Source organism: Eschscholzia californica, unplaced genomic scaffold (assembly GCF_041429995.1).
Source record: "Eschscholzia californica isolate CP2 unplaced genomic scaffold, dmEscCali1.0.p SCAF_4, whole genome shotgun sequence".
NCBI classification, from domain to species: domain Eukaryota; kingdom Viridiplantae; phylum Streptophyta; class Magnoliopsida; order Ranunculales; family Papaveraceae; genus Eschscholzia; species Eschscholzia californica.
In genome coordinates, this window is record NW_028238461.1 from 41767005 (window position 1) to 41779321 (window position 12317).

Below are 12317 nucleotides of genomic sequence, written 5' to 3' on the forward strand. Positions count from 1 at the left end.
AGCTTTGGCATTGACCCCAAATTAATAGTAATATTTGAAGTAAACCCCTAATTCTTACGAAATAACTAATATGGACCCCTCTTTGGAGTTTGGACAGAAGAAGTCGAACACCAGTTATGTGGTGCATGTGCCAACAACAAATGCCACAGAGCTCCCAACGTCTTTAGCACTCAAAACTTATCTCCTCATCTCCCATGTTAATTTTCATGTCACTCAGACCGATACTAATTCCCGATCTGATCCCCGAATTATTCGGGTCACTCAATCAATTCTAGTTCCCAGTTGACTATGTTATTTTGTATGTACATCAAATGATAACACTGCTACAAGACCATAACATTACTAAATCCTAAAGGGAGATATTGGCTTCGACCCCAATCAATATGAGAACTGATTCCCATTTTCTTGAAACAGTTGATATAGGCCCCCAATTGTGTAACTTCCATCAAACTCCATTTGCAGATATGATAATTGGTTGCTTAATTTACTAAATGTATAAGTACTCAGAATTTGGTCACTGGTGACTGGGTTTTGAAACTTTTCAAAGTTGGGGTTTATGTCCATTTGTGTTATGTAATAGCAAATTAGGGTTTCTTAATGGAAAGCATTTACTCGTGTAATCTTCTTATCTTTTTTGCATTTTAATGTCAAATACTCGAACAAAACAGCTTCTTGGTGGTTTTCTATCTTCTCGTATCTAAATTATGCGTATTGAGTAAGATTAAAACTGGTAAATCTGATCTCTAAATTGAAATCGTTCAAAGATAGATATTGTTGAATTAGTGGTAGAGTGAAAAAAGGGCTTGATATGGTTAATTACTAGTTGAAAACTTGAAATTCTTTTTAAACTAGGTTCTGCCCGCATCTTAGAGACGCGACAGACCCTCTTGACTAAGTCGTAACATTCTCAAATTCTTCCCCGCAAATTAACCACTTCAATAATTTCAACTTCTTGATATATTAGGTTCCAAAATTAATAGAGAAAAAGAGAGATATAATTGCGCAAAGACGCAATCAAGTATTTGTGTTTTAGAGAGAGAAAATGGAAGACAAGAAGGAGCTTAGTATGGTTTTAGAGATTATCAGAGAAACAGAGGAGGTTTGTGTTTTTGCTTGGGAATGGGGTTAGGGGTATTTTGGTCAAGTATTGCATCTTCCAATGGCACATGGGGCTCTTAACAGGACTTTGACGGAGTTACACAATTCAGGGGTTATATGAGCTGTTTCAGAAAAACGGGGCTATAGTCTTAATATTGCTATTGAAGTGGTGATCAATGTCAAAATCTCCCCTATCCTAAGCTGAGAGTCCAAAGAAACAATGAAGCTTAACAGAAACAAATGTGAATTTTATACATAAACACTTGCCATAGCATTTGAGTTGGAAAGAACAAACCAAAACAAGTAATAGGTATGTCAAATAACTTATAATTTGGTGCCCCAAATATTGAAAACAATCGAATTGTAGTAAAATGACAATCTTTAATTTGAGACGAGATAGAAATTACCTTCACAACTGCAACTGTTGTTGAGACATAGCAGAACTGATAGTTGCAAGAGTCTTCTTTGATTCTCATCCATCACGATGAGTTCAGTACCCAACGAGACGATAGTACATCACCACGACAAAATTGATTCAAAATGTTCGAACAAGTTACTCCAGTCTAATGACATCGACTGTTGAGATGCTTTTGCAGAAAATTGACATGTTACATAACCAAACAGATTACAAAGAAGACAAGGGCTGCCCCAAGCCGATACAGAAGATGTTTAACAAGCGTACGGTTTGCATGCAGACATGAATAGGGATTATCAACATATAGGGTTGACACAAGAAGTTTCTCTATCCCATTCAGCAATTTACAAATCATTCAGATTAAACAACAAAAGGTGACCTCCAAACACTTAATTCGGGGGGCTCCTTGTTTCTACCGATATATCAAAAGAACATATAAGCATCAGACGAATATAAAATATGCCTTACGACATCACCTATGCATTTCCCTTCTATCTTCACAACTTTTTGCTGTTTTGTTTAGTTCCGTTTAGAAATCCAATATTTTGACCATCCATTTGGGCCATATATTTCGACTAATAATCGTTTAGTTTTCTGACGAACAAATTCCCCTCATAAATAGAACATAAATAATATTCAAACTTAAGGGTTCTCTGTGTTTATATATACATATATAAAGAACATTAAGGCATTAGAGAAATCACAGAAAGATGATGCTAAAAGGTCGGTAATTGGTTCCACTTTCTAATATCAACAAACAGACAAAGTCTATGGAAAACAAGCTGTCTGAGCAACATATGATACAGAGTAATGACATTAAATAAACTTAGTGATAACACAGAATAGACAAGAAAGTAATACTGCATCTAAATACTGAATCATGCATCCAATGCAATATTCATTACCTCATCAAAATACCTCGGTAGTCCATCGTTTTCCCGAAATTGGTGTCTTGCAATACTCAAGATCGTTCATTTATATGACAACCCATAAGTGATCCAAATTGATGTCTTCCAAATTTTGTGCACAAAATAGGATCATAATTCAAACTCGTCTTCTAGTTTCAGAGCTTCAGCCGCAGCTTCCTCTTCTTCATCGTCAATAACGAAATACGGGTTATGAACTTCAGGCCGGAATTTGTACCCTGTAAACACATAGAATGCTAATGTTGCTAATTCCCCTGCTACAACACTTGTCCAGAGATACCGATACGAAGTAATGGTCTCCAATGCATATACCACAACTCGCGTGAAATAGATGAAGCAAATCACAACAATGTAGTATTGTCTAAAAAGTGTTAATTTCATCAAATTTACAGCAGCTTTTCCATCAGTTCTTGCAGCTTCTCTGAGATTTTTAATCGACCAAACGATTGGAAAAAGAATGGCACAACAACAAACAACATCGACAAGAAGAAAAACTTGTTTCCAAGTAATCCAATCTTGAGCAAAAGGTCCACTTTCATCAATAATAACTTGTGCAATGTTTGCAACAACTTGAAGAGGAATTACAATCATCAAAACCTTCTTTTCTTTGTCTTGTAAATAGGGTTTCAAGAATGACCAACCAGTTCCAATCAAAACAATCAAAGTGAACAAACTAATTCCTTTCAAGAAACTGAAGATATAAAACAAAACATCCCAACCATGAGCAGTACCAGTTCTTTTAATATAAGATTTATCCTCAGCTTCACATAAAAGATTCAAAGCTTTTAAGATCAAAACAGCTAACATGAAGAAATGTATATGATAAACAGTAGCTCTTTTCTTATAAAGAACATAAACCCAAATACTAGCTAATGATGAATATATCAAGAAGAAGAGAAAGTAAACCCTAGGAAGAACAGTTTTTCCAGTAGATAAATAATCACGACTACTACTCTTTCCATCAAGATTATACATAGATGATTTTACATCCATTGAAACTTGAAGTGGAGGTAAACAATTAGCAAAAACAAGAGTGAATTGATTTGGTTCATTTTCGAAATAAATAATACCAAATTCTTTAGCTCCTTTAAGTTTATCAAAAGTGTAAACGATTTTCACCAACTCTGATTGAAGTGGACAAGTAATCTGAAGATCTTGAATCTGTTGAAGAACATGAATCCATGAATCTCTAGTACTGAGGAAGAATCCGATTTGGGAAAGATCTAGTTTAGGGTTAGGGTTTGAGAGTGTGATATGAGAAACGTTTAGTTCTAAATGTCCTGTATGTGTGAATCCGAATTCAGCGAAGGGGATAACTGATCGATCATCGGAACGGATCTCAGATAAGCGGATTTCAGCAAAGGAGATTAAGAAAGAAAGTGAGATGAAGGTGATGATAGTGAAGAGATTGGAGAAGTGAGATGATGATGAGATTGCCATGATTTTAGATGATTTTCGATGATTTTAGATGATTTAGAGTTCTCAGATCTTGCTCTCTCTCTAGCTTCTCTTTCTTTCTCCAAAATTAAACTTCTTCTATATCTCGAACTGGGAATTGGATTTTAGAGAGGAAACAAAGTCGCCGTCAATTTTGATTTTCGCGTTCGGTTTCATCGGTCGGTAACTTATGGTGGTACATAAATTACTTAATTACCTTCTAAAAAATTTGAGTTAACCTTCTAAAAAATTTGAGTTATTTCCTTTTTGACTTCCTAGTTTGTGACCAGCTTTTTTTCTCGGCTTTTCATAAATTCACATTTGGCCTTCTATTTTCAAGTAAATGTCTTAACTATCCTTCCTAATTTCAAAATAAAAATATCAAAAAAAAAAATTAAAAAAATTAAAAAAAGAGAAAAAATTTCGAGTAGTTATAGTATTTACTTGAAAATATGTGAGGTGGTAATATCTCTTTTTTTAATATTTTTACTTTGAAATTAAAAAGAGTAGTTATGACATTTACTTGAAAATAGGGAGTTAAATTTGAATTTATGAAAAATGGGGGTCAAAAAGGAAGCTAGTCACAAAATAGGGGGTCAAAAAGAAAATAACTCCAAAAATTTAAGTAAGTTCCCTCGAACCTTTTTGTTTAGAGAAATTCTATTCGGTCTGGTCTCACCGTACCATGTTCACATTATTTGGTGGAACCAGACCAAATTGAGCTTCGTGTCGAACATAAAAAAAAGTCATACAACCAACAAATAGATCATAAACACATGTAAAAAAGTGTTTAGGAAATTTTCATATACTTCTTGAGAGACTGAATTTTGTCCAGAAATTGATTTTTGGAGATCTTTTGCTATTTTTCCAAAATTTTTGGAAGTTGCTTCATCCATGGTGGTTTGCAACAATGAAGTTACTTTGTGACTTTAGAGATGAGTGCAGAAACAATGTGGAGATATTGTACAAGTGCGGAGAACTTAGCCTGTTACTAATGGTCGTCGGTGATGGATGACATTTCCGGTGGAAGAAGAATGAAAGAGAAACGTTTAGGGATTTGAGTTTTAGAGAGATTTAGGGTTGAGATATGTAGATTGAGAATGTGAGTGATATACACCCTTAACGTGGGTTTTCTTTAACCCCTTACATGGGGGCTCTTTAACCAAACAAGCTCAATGACTATTTACCAAGTCAATGGGTTCATGGAGAGACCTTTTAACAAAAATGGGAGGCCTATAAAACTTCCCAAAGTGGCCCCACAAAAAAATAATTCTGAGTCTGCCACTGCAAACAAGAGTAGCGTATTATAGAGAAAAATTAAAAAACAATGCATAACAAGGTCTTAGGTTACTTACTTTGTTGTTCCACTTCTTTCATTCAATCATTTGGTGGCTAATCTACACGAGAAAAGAATACTAATCAGACAAGACTAAGTTAGGGTGCTTTGGGTATAAAATCAATAAGGTTTTAATTTTGACTAAAATTTCCTAAATAGCTTTTTAGGGATTTTCAAATGGAAGTTGAACATAAATTGAATCAGTTTATTGATCAAGGAATTATTAATAAATCTTATAAAAACATCCTAATAGAAAACATTTTTCATGAAGATAAGAAACTAGAAACGAAGAAAAACTAAACATAAATGAATAGTAGAAAATATTGTTTGATACACGTGAAAATGTTCGCTATAAAAACCATTTTTTATTAGGAAGAAAACCAAGTTTTTCCAACAGAAATTCAATTTTTTGTGTTTGGTATGCCATGAGAAAATATTAGGAGAACATCTAAAGTCGCCATCAATATAACTGTTGGCCCCCTTTTTATATATAAAGGGGCACCAGTTGCAATAAGATGAGCATCTTTAGAATTTCTTCAGAGATTGAGAGAAAGAGAGAGAGAGAGAGAGAGAGAGAGAGAGAGAGAGAGAGAAAAGGTGAGAATCTAGAGAGATTTTTGTGATGAAGGAGGAGAGAGAGCATTTTTTCTGTTCAACTGTAGAAAGGTCGTCTTGCTATGTTGTTTGGGGAAAGTATTCCTCACTTTTTCCAAAAAAAAATTCATATGAAAAATCGATTTTTACATTGTTGTAGTCAAACCAAACGGGAATATCGATCTTCGTACAAATATCGACTTTCCCACCTGATTTTCAAAAAAAAAAAAAAAACAACGAGAAGGAAAAGAAACCTTGGTTAGAAATGAAGTCCTTTCTCCCCTTTGTTGGATCCTTCAATGAAGAATCTATAAGCTAGTAAAGCTAAAGCAGGGTTAGAGGTAAACACAAAGGGAATAAGTGGTCCAATAAAAAATGATGAGATTTATGAAAAAAAAAACTAGCAATGTATTTATAGTGAGCTTGCTTCCTACCTAAGACTATTCTAGAAGTTACCATAGATGGTAATGATGGTGGGATAAAAGAAAAGTCAAGAAAGCTGAACAATGTGCACAACAAATTTATAAGAAAACAGGGTTTTCCTATTATATGTCTTAAGGGCAAGAGAGAATGTATTTTTATTCTTTCCCTTTTTAACCTAAAAATATTGAATTAATAAAGTCAACAAAAATAGTTGATTTTAACTTGTTCAGAGACGAAAAATTTTATAAGGAGAAAGATGTCTATGAAAATAGAAATATGTTAAAGTTGCGAATAATAAATGTAACTATGCAAAACCATGATATTTAAAGGAGCAACAAATACCGAAAGTCCCTACCAACTCAACTTGTAAACTTTTACTTTTATACAATCGAATTTTAGTCATCAAAGTTATAATTATGTTACATTTTGTCAATACGTTTTTCTTTTCAATCATTTTGATTGTAACATGAGTTTGTATTAGTATGATTCTTGTTCCAATTTGAAAATGAAACTGGTTGACGCATTTCGGTAAATTTTCAAAACAAATTGACTCTGTTTAGCTATGAAATTGATTCTGGGAAAAGAGATCACGGTGATTTGAAATTAATGCACTGAAATTAGCAAGTATCTGAGTTGAGATCAAAATACATTTTCTAATTGTTTCGTAAAATTGAAACTATGTATGCATTAATATATAATGGAATCCTTTTCGTAGTAATAAAATTTTTACACCCGATAACTTATTAGCCATAAATTTCCTAAAATATTTTGTTTAAACATTTAGGAAGACCCCTCATCAACTGAAAATAACGAAAAAATAATATATTTTTGCTACGTTTCAAGTTTTTGCTATCTCCTGGAAAAAATTTGCGCAAGTACACGAAGTGGTATGATAATACAAAGGGGTGTTGCTATATGCAAAAAAATTGAAATATTAAAAATTCTTTTTGTACACCCAAATTACTCGCTAACATATCCATATGGCCTCGCTGCTTCCGGGTGGTGGTAGTAGGAGTAGAAAATGCAGAAGATCAAACTAGATGGGGAGTGAAGATCAAATCCTCTGCCCCCTCGCAATGAGAAAACACTTTGTATCTTCTTTCTCTCTATATCTCTTCTTCCTTTCTCATCTCTCGGCACACACTTTCACCCATTTCAGTATTCAGGTCACACAAGATCCCCAAGTGTTATAGTTTTAGCATGGTTAACTCAACTCTTGGAATTTGATTGCAGTTGACTGAATCTGTATAAAGAACCACGGAAAACGAAAAGATTGAAGTATATTTTAATTTCATATTATAAAATTCGTAATTACAAAAAACTCCACTCAAAATTATTCAAGACTCAAACTAGCCAATTCATTTAACTTAAAAGATGATCATAGAAATAAAAACAACCCGTTCATAAATGGTTCATAGTCGACCTTATTCCCATTAGTCTAATTTTATTAGTTACAACCTGGGCTTTAAAGTATAACCCAAAATGAATTCAAACTCACTGTTCTTTAAGAGCATGTTAGTTTGGAAAACAAATTCGTTTTAGGTCAACACAATCAGGGCACAACCTAGAAAGAACACCTCTAAAGAGGTATATAATTGTTCTCACTCGTAAAATATTGTACGTAGTTTTTGTTTTCTTATTGTTTGTGTTTAATTTGTTTGAGTCTGACTTATCTGAAAGTCTAACTTATCTAAAATATAACTTGTTCTTGTCAGGAGCACACATCAGGTTACTTAAGACAATACTCTTAGCCTAGATTTATTATATGCCTGGCACAAATGAACAGAAAATATGTTCAAACGAGTCAATTCAAATCTAGAGTTAGATTTAACTAAATTGATTAATCACTTATCATATTAAAAACTAAACTGGAAGAACTATTAAATAGAGGATACCTCTGATTCAGAGCATAAACTGCACAAAATCCTTGAACTCCGCCTAAAATTAAAACTCAAGATTCAGAAACAACTAGATAACCAAAACAAAACGAATCAGAAGAAAAATGAATACCTAAAAATAAAGAAAGTTGAAAGATCTTACTTGTGCATGGATATGGATGATTCGATGCACAAAGCTTTTGCAGTGATGGGACCGTATGGGTAACACACTGCAGAATCGAGTTTAAAAAGCAAGTATTCTCTAAATCCTGAAACCCGTGACCAATACAATGCTTAATACTATTAACATTGGATGAAACAAATAAGAACTTAAATCCCAAACGTAGTTCTTTACCTCTAGAATTGATCTTTGAGAATAATATTTTGGAATCGGATCTCTGGCCTTATATATCTGATAACTTCATAATGACGAGCCTCATCAAGCTCAAATATAGTGATAGCAGACATTTTCTCTTCGTGAGAAATTAAATTCATATAACCAACAAAAAAACTGCAAGGTCAAATATATGAATAAACTGTCATACAAATTATTCTGATATGGTATTTAACCAACAATCTAACCAAATTGTAAGTGATCTTAAGGAACTAATTCCCAAATAATGGTTTTATTTCGCCAAAAAAGTAACGAATCTTTTACGTTGGAGAATTTCTCATCAAATGTGCATGTGGCTCTTCCACGAAATCAATGATGAGTCAAAGGGTATTCTCTTGTACGGAGTTCTTTTTTAGAATATACTACCTTATATCCAATGAGTGGATAACCTTTGAAGTCTGTTTTATCACTTTCTAACATGAGTTAATAAGATCCTAATTTTATTTTCGTATATAAAATTCTTTGACATATACCGAAGTTTCCCTTAAAGTATTTACGATATCTCTTTTTCTCTAACTTTAAATAGAGTCACCAAGTTTTAAAAATGAAAATCCTATGCAGCACAAAAAGTGATAGACTAATTCTGTGAAAGCTTTATAAATGAAATTTGGAATTTTAGATATTTTTCTAAATAATAAAATTATATTTTACTCTCTATTGAAGCTGTTTTTCATTTCTTCCTATTTTTCTACTTCCTCTTCGTGTTCCTCTGCTGTAAGTTTCTTCTTCTACTTCTTTTTGTCCTCCTTCATATGGAAAAACATCATATAATTTGGAGGTCTTTGATGGCGGGAAAGGTAATATTTGTTTTAGTTAGGAAGAACCATGGTTCCCATAGTTTCGAAAGATATACTTTTATTGATCTTAAGGAGGCGCCTTTAACACGCTTTAACCCTTACCATACAGAAAAGTGTCTATTTGTTTAAAAATTAGTCTCAACATGTTTTTAGTTCAAGATCTGGAGAAATTTTATTTTTGCAAAATTCTGGAGGAGACGATTGTCTAAAACACGGCAAGATTTCTTGTTCATTGGATAAACAGTTGAAAAAATACGACAGTCTACAATAGAGTTCTTACAAGGGCATATTGAAAAAAAGAAAGATTAATCAATAGCGTTCATTATTATTTATTTTTTCAAGAGAAGTTAAACAACATATTTACCAATGATGACTCATCTTGTGAAAATGATTAAGAGAAAAAGAAAATAACGTTTATCTTTAGATTCAATGTTTAAAAAGGCGAATATGATGCGCATCGAGGCGTACCCCTCGAGGCAAAATATAGGTGTACCGCATCAAAACTTACGCCTCGATGTTGTAGTAACTTTCTTTGTTTTTCTTTAATTTCTAGAGGTAATTAGAAGGGTAAAAGTGACCGAAAGCATTCATATCCTTTTACTTTACTATTACAAAATTAATTTTATGTAGTACTACAAATAAATTCAATAAAATATACTATTAATAGAAGAAAATACTGTAACTATATTAAAATATATAAGATTGAAACTACGCCTCTTTACCGGCTCAAGGCACCGCCTCGCATTGTCAAAGAAAACCGCATCAAGGCGTAAAAACGCTTTTTTAAACATTGTTTAGATTTACTTGCTCTTAGCATTAACCCTATTCGTTTTCTGACAAAATGTATATTCTTACTAAAAAGATTGCTAGTCAACCAAATGGGAGACAAATTCAGTTATATTTAGAAAATACATATTTAAAACTATTTATTCATTGTAATTGTACTTTTTCGTATGATGAAAACTCATCGTAGAGATATGTTTATCAATTGGTCGGTAAAGTGCCCCTGGAGACAAAACTTTCTGGCCGCCACTGTAAGGAACTATGTTTTCCACATATAGTTTTGAGAGATCGATGTACATTTATTCATCTTTTAACTCTTAGAATCTAATCCATTTTAATGTATTAAAATAAGGTGATATTCTATAAATGCAGCATTCCCATTAGTATGACGTTATTCCGAAAATCTCCATTGAATCAAAACAACTTTATACTTCAATTAAATCTTCTTTCCTATCAAATGATTTTTCCTAATTTTGTTTTGTTCGAAAATTGTTTAGCCAACTTGATTTTCGAAATAGCCGGATCAACTATAATATATTATAGAAAGAAAAAACTAAAAGTCAGAAAACAACGCATACCCTGGTTTTAGATCAATTACTTTCTTGTTCCATTTCCTTCATTAAATCTTTTGGTGGATAATCTACACAAGAACAAAGGTTTAGTTAGAGAGGACTGACCAAAAAAGAGAACGAAAACACAAAACAGAAGTTAAGAAACGTTCTGCTATAAGTTACAAAGATGACAGCGTGAGCATGTACAAAAAACATAAGTTAAGTTAGGGTTCTTTGGGTATAAAATTGATAAGGTTTTAATTTGGGTTGATTCATCAAATAACTTAAAAAGGCTTTCAAGTGGAAGTTCAAGATTACGTTGAATCAAATCAAGCAAATGAAAAAGCCAATTCTAAGCAAAATATACAAAGACTTGTTTTTTATTTGGGTGAAATGAAAGACTTGCTAAAACATTAAAACTAATAAACTAAAATATAATGATAAATTAATTACTAATAGAACTCCTAAGAAAACATCCTATAAGAAATATTTTCGTCATGATGATAAAAAACGAAGAACCTTAAACACAGATTAATGACAGGAAAAAAATAACTAAAAACAAAGAGAAAGAAGAGAGAAGAAGGAAAAAAAGAAACCTTGGCTAATATGGAGTCCTTTCTCTTCTTTATTCAATCCATCAATTAAGAATCTATAAAGTAGCAATAATAAAGTTGTTTTACCAAGGTTAAAGGGAAGAGAATGAGTAGTTTGACGGAAGAAGATGAGATTGATGAAAACAAAAGAAACCTAACAAAGTATTTATAATGAGATTGCTTCCTACCTAAGATCCATCTAGAATCTCTTGCAACAAAAACAATCCATCTAGGATCTTATGCACCATGAATCTTAAGAAATATGTTTATATTCTTTCCCTTTTCAAATAAAAAAAATCCTAGAGATATAGTCAAGAAAAATATCTATATTCTTTCCCTTTTAAAATTCCAAATAATTTACAACCTAACATTTGACGCATGTAAAACAAAGAAAGATATTAACGTTGCGAATAATAAATGTAACCGTGCTGAACCAAGATATTGAAGGGCAACAGATAACCTCAAGTCTCTACCAACCCAACTCAGCATTTTAATCTTTGCACCTTCGATTTATAGTCATCAAATTTATAATTATGTTACATTTTGGCGATACATTTTTTGTTTCCAATGATTTTAATCGAAATAGGTGTCTGTTTTATTCTGTTGCTTGTTCCATTTTGGTAATGAAACTGGTTGATGTCTTTTGGTTGTTTTTCCAAACAAATTGACTCTGTTTTTAGGAATGATATTAATTTTGGTACACTAAGGGAAGAAATCTTTGTGATTTGAAATTAGAATTAAACTGAAATTAGTAATAAATTATTCAAATTATTTATGCATTAATATTCCCAAGTTGAAATCAAGAACAAAATTTTCAAATTATCTATCCATTAAGATATTTTGGAATTTGTAGTAATAAAATTTTCACACCCGATAATTTCCGTAGTCGTAAAATATCTAAAATATTTGTTCAAACATTTAGTAAAACTGGCCTTGAACTCATCGTAAATGAAAGTGGCACACTTGTGATATGTTTCGAGTTTTTGCTATCTGATGAAGAATCTTGCACGAGTAAATCGAGTGGTGCAACATTACAACGGGATGTTGCTATGTAGAAAATATAAATTACCTGTGTTTACAACCTTCAACTGAC

The 12317-nt window shown here is 32.4% G+C and overlaps 1 long non-coding RNA gene and 1 pseudogene across 2 annotated transcripts; both read right to left on the bottom strand.

Moving 5' to 3' along the window:
• Positions 1–1325: 1325 nt before the first annotated feature.
• LOC147544777 (protein CANDIDATE G PROTEIN-COUPLED RECEPTOR 7 pseudogene) lies at positions 1326–4085 on the bottom strand (annotated as a pseudogene). Its single transcript, XR_015223900.1, has 2 exons — positions 2419–4085; positions 1326–1685 (listed from the first exon to the last, which is right to left on the bottom strand). The product of XR_015223900.1 is annotated as a protein CANDIDATE G PROTEIN-COUPLED RECEPTOR 7 pseudogene (transcript).
• A 2989-nt stretch (positions 4086–7074) lies between these two features.
• On the bottom strand, positions 7075–11495 carry LOC147544778 (uncharacterized). The gene is made up of 5 exons (XR_015224144.1): positions 11413–11495; positions 11228–11280; positions 10659–10720; positions 8462–8617; positions 7075–7472 (listed from the first exon to the last, which is right to left on the bottom strand). It is a non-coding gene; the product is annotated as an uncharacterized LOC147544778 (long non-coding RNA).
• Positions 11496–12317: the final 822 nt, after the last annotated feature.